General features: G+C 43.6%; 2 gene segments (V, D, J or C); both read left to right on the top strand.

The window, feature by feature from the left end:
* The window catches only part of LOC122706350, a 191,963-nt gene that overhangs the window by 81,004 nt on the left and 105,982 nt on the right, over nucleotides 1-4,977 (top strand).
* LOC122706348 overlaps nucleotides 1-4,977 on the top strand; it is a 78,093-nt gene that overhangs the window by 48,073 nt on the left and 25,043 nt on the right.

Raw genomic sequence — 4,977 nt, 5'->3', positions numbered from 1 at the left:
GGGCAGCGGCTTGACACACCCGGGGCCCCGGCAGCCTCTTCTCTGTGCGGCAACGCCCCCGCCCCCGCCGCCCCCAGGCAGGAAAGCCCTGAAGCCCCAGGCCAGCTCCGGTGACAGCTGCTCACTGAGTCTGACTGCAAGGCCCCTTCCTGCCTGGCTTCCTGCCCTGCCCCACCCCCACACAGGCCTGGAGGTCCGCAGAGACTTCTAGCAGGGAGCCGGACTGCCCAACCCAGAGGCAGGGTGCCCGCCACTTCTTCCCTCGCTCACCATCCCGGGTCCCTGCACGGGGCCTGGGCGGGGGCCGCAGTCAGGCGCAGGCCTCGCTGCAGTTCATGAGCAAAGATGCAGAGCATGACAGGGGGGCCAGGTCTCCCTGCTCAGTCTGGTCTGGAGTCAGTCGGGGTGACTTCCTGGAGGAGGCGGCACTTTCAGCTGCAGTTGGAGGGAAGGAGCATCTAGGACTCGGTGACAGGACACAGGGGTGCAAAAGGACACTCTCGCCCGCCCACTCCCCTCTCCAGGTCCGTCCCTACAGCCCCCCTCACCCCCAACCCTGCACCTTTACCCTCCCCACCCCACCCCTCACTTTTCCCTCCCTGAACCCCCTGCACTGATGCCCCCTCTCTGCCTTGGCCCTGGGTTCTCCTCACCCAAATAGGTCAACCCAACACTCCACACCCGAGCCCCGAGCCCCCTTCTGCCCAGCACGGCCCACGCGGGACCCCTCCACCCGCAGCTCCTGTCCTTCGTCTCTGGGGCTGACTGTCCTCACGCCCACGCGACACCCATCCTCCCCTCGTCTTTCCCAGTGCAACCCGGACACCTCTGCCCCCAGGGGCATCCATGTGACCCTGGTCTTCACCATGAGATGCCCTGGGGTCCAAGGATAGGGCTTCCAAAGTGCAGCTCACTCTCTGCCCATCCTGGGATGCAGATGCAGTGTCTGGGATGAGCAGCCCCTTTGACCACCAACTAAGGACAGCAGAGCAGAATTGAGACACATCCTTGGCCCCAGTGGTGAAGAATTGATGCTTTTGAACTGTGGTGTTGGAGAAGACTCTTGCAAATCCCTCAGACTGCAAGGAGATCCAACCAGCCCATCCTCAGGGAAATCTGTCCTGAGTATTCATCAGAAGGACTGATGCTGATGTTGAAGTTCCCATACTTTGGCCTCTTGATGCAAAGAACTGACTCACTGGAAAAGACCCTGATGCTGGGAAAGATTGAAGGCAAGAGGAGGATGGACAACAGTGGATGAGATGGTTGAATGGCATCACCGACTCAATGGACATGAGTTTGAGCAAGCTCCAGGAGACGGTGATGGACAGGGAGGCCTGGCGTGCTGCAGTCCATGGGGTCGCAGAGTCGGACACGACTGAGGGACTGAAGGAAATGAACATGACTTCAAAATAAGCAAAGCAGCGTCTGCACACAGTCAGACCAAACAGGAGAGGCGAGGCATCTGGCCCTATTTCTTTACAAAGAAAAATTTGTCAGTGCCCATAAAACCTTGTTGAAGAGATAATGTGATCCAAGAATTTTGTGCCCTCCAAAAAACCAACTAGTATTGAAATACATTTTCCACTTGGGAGTGTCTCCTTGAGGTCCTTCACAGTTGAATGATTTATATATTTATGAATATATACATATATATATATATAGAGAGAGAGAGAGAGTTATGAGAAAACATATCTTCAATAGTCTTATTGTTCCTATTGAATATATATATGCATATGTGCATATATACACATATGTTTCATATTCAATATGTATAATACTGTTCAGTTGCTAAGTTGTGTCCAACTCTTTGTGACCCTGTGGACTGCAGCCCACCAAGCTCCCCTGTCCATCACTATCTCCCAGACCTAACTCAAATTCATGGCCGTTGAGTCAGTGATGCTCTCTAACCGTCTCTTCCTCTTACACCCATTTTTCTTTTTGCCTTCTGTCTTTCCCAGCATCTGAGTCTTTTCGAATATACCAACTCTTGGCATTAGGGGTACAAAGTAGGGGAGCTTCAGCATCAGTCCTTCTAATGAATAATCTGGGTTGATCTCCTTTAGGATGGACTGGTTTGATCTCCTTGCTGTCCAAGGGACTTTCAAAAGTCTTCTCCAACACTGCAGTTCAAAAGCATCAATTTTTGCAAACTCAGCCTTTTTTGTGGTCCAACTCTCACTTCTGTACATGACTACTGGAAAAGTCATAGCTTTGACTACATGGAACTTTTGGCAAAGTGGCGTCTGCTTTTTAATATGCTAAGTTTGTCATAGCTTTCCTTCCAAGGAGCAAGTGTTTTTTAATTTCATGGCTGCAGTCACTGTCTGCAGTGATTTTGGAGCCCAGGAAAATAAAATCTGTCACTATTTCCACTTTTTCTCTTCTATTTGCCATGAATTGATCCTACCAAATGCCACGATCTTAGTTTTTTGAGTGTTGAGTTTCAAGCAGCTTTTTCATTCTTTTTTCACCATTCATTTTTCACCATCATGAAGACTCCAGTTCTGCCTCACTTTCTGCCATTAAAGTGGTGTCATCTGTGTATCTGAGGTTGATATTTCCCCAGAAATCTTGATTCCAGCTTGTGATTCATCCAGTTCAGCATTTCACATGATGTACTCTGCATAGAATTTAAATAAGCATGGTGACAATATACAGCCCTGTTGTACTCCTTTCCCAATTTGGAATCAGTCTGTTTTTCCATGTCATGTTCTAACTGTGGCTTCTTGACATGCATACAGATTTCTCAGGAGACAGATAAGGTGGTCTGGTTCTCCTATCTCTTTAAGAATTTTCCATGTTTGCTGTGATCCACACAATCAAAAGTTGTAGCATCATCAATGAAGCAGAAGTAGATGTTTTTCTGGAACTCTCTTGCTTCCTCCATAACTGATCAAATATTGGTGATTTAATCCATGGTTACTCTGCCTTTTCTAAATCCAGCTTGTATATCTGGAAGTTCTCAGTTCACATTCTGTTGAAGTCTAGCTTGAAGGATTTTGAGCATTACCTTGCTAGCATGTGAAATGAGTGCACTTGTACAGTAACTGGAACATTCTTTGGCATTGCCCTCCTTAGGTATTGGAATAGAAACACCATTTCCAGTCCTGTGATCACTGCTGAGTTTTCCAAATTGGCTGACATGTTGAATGCAGCACCTTAACAGCATCATTTTTTAAAATCTTAAATAGCTGGGCTAGAATTCTGTCACCTCTACTAGATTTGTTCCTCATAATTCTTCCTAAGGCCCATTTGACTTCACATTCCAGGATATCTGGCTCTAGGTGAGTGACCACACCATCTTGGTTATCCAGGTCACTAAGCATTTTTATATAGTTCTGTGTGTTCTTACCACTTCTTATTAATATCTTCTGCTGCTGTTAGATCTTATTTGAGATTTTTCTTGTTTTTCTATGAAGGCCTATATCACTATGAATTTCCCTCTAAAAACTGCTTTTGCTGTATCCCATAGACTTTGTATGTGATTTCATTGTCTTTTGTCTCAAGGTATTTTCAATTTCCTCTTTGATTTCCTCGTTGACTCATTGGTTTTATAGTAGCATGCTGTTTAGTCTCCACGTAGTTGTTTTTTCTCATTTCCTTTTCTGTGGTTGATTACTAGTTTCATGCTGTATGGTCAGAAAAGGTACTCAAGAAAATTTCTACTCTCATAAATATGTTGAGGCTTGTTTTGTCCCCTAGTTTGTCTTCTAGAGAATGTTCCTTGTGTACTTGAAAAGAATGTATAATCTGGTTTTTTGGATGCAATATCATGAACATATCAGTCAAGTCTTACTGTTCTATTTTGTATCGTTTAGTATCTCTGTTGCCTTATTGATTCTCTGAAAGATCTGTCCATTGGTGTCAGTGGAGTGTTAAAGTCTCCTATTATTGTATTCCCATCAATTTCTCCTTTATGTCTGTTAGTATTAGTTTTATGTATTTGGGTGTCCCTGTATTAGGTGCATATGTGTTGATGATCCTCTTGTATTGATTATTTTATCAGTATATAGTGTCCTTCTTTATCTTTCTTTATGGTCTAAGCTATAAAGTCTATTTTGTATGATATGAACACTGTGATTTCTGCTTTCTGGTCATTTACATTTGAGTGGAATATCTTTTCCATTCCCTCAGTTTGAATCTATGTACGTCCTTTGTCCCACGGTCAGTCTCTCAGGCAGCACATTGTCAGCTCTTGTTTTTTTATCTAGTATGCATTCTAATACTTCTGGTTGGAGCATTTAGACCATTGATATTTAAGATAATTATGAAAGATTTGTATTTATTGCCATTGTAAACCTCATTTTCTAATCAATTTTATATATTTTCTTTGTTCTTTTTTTTTCTTTTTTCTTTTCCTCTTGTGGTTTGAAATTTTCCTTTTATTTTATGCTATTGTTGTATTATCTTTTTGGGTTTTGTTAATCTATTGTATTTTTTTGATTTGTGGTTGCCACATTAAGTATTAGTTAGTGAGTGAAGTGAAGTCACTCAGTCGTTTCCAGCTCTTTGCGACCCCATGAACTGTAGCCTTCCAGGCTCCTCCGACCACGGAATTTTCCAGGCGAGAGTACTGGAGTGGGTTGCCATTTCCTTCTCCAGAGGGGTCTTCCTGACCCAGGGATCAAACCCAGGTCTCCCGCACTGCAGGCAGATGCTTTACCTTCTGAGCCACCAGGAAAGCCCTTCCTATATCAAGTATGTTAACCCTTCCTATATCTATTTGCTTTAGACTGATAGTTATTTAGGCTCAATCACATCCTAAAAAGTATTTATATTTTCTTACTCTCCTTTTCCATATTTCATGACTTTCATATCCTTTTCTACATCTTCATTTTTATCCTTTTTCTGATCATTGTGGTTATTAATACTTTTCACAATCTTATTTTATTTTTTAAATATGTATACTGGTTTATTTAAGTGATTTACTTCCCAGTTGTGATTTTCTCATTCTTATAACTTCTTTCTTATTTT

Source organism: Cervus elaphus, chromosome 13 (assembly GCF_910594005.1).
Source record: "Cervus elaphus chromosome 13, mCerEla1.1, whole genome shotgun sequence".
In the NCBI taxonomy this organism is placed as follows: domain Eukaryota; kingdom Metazoa; phylum Chordata; class Mammalia; order Artiodactyla; family Cervidae; genus Cervus; species Cervus elaphus.
The sequence above is the reverse complement of the archived record's forward strand: the minus strand, read 5'-3'. Positions and strand labels throughout refer to the sequence as shown.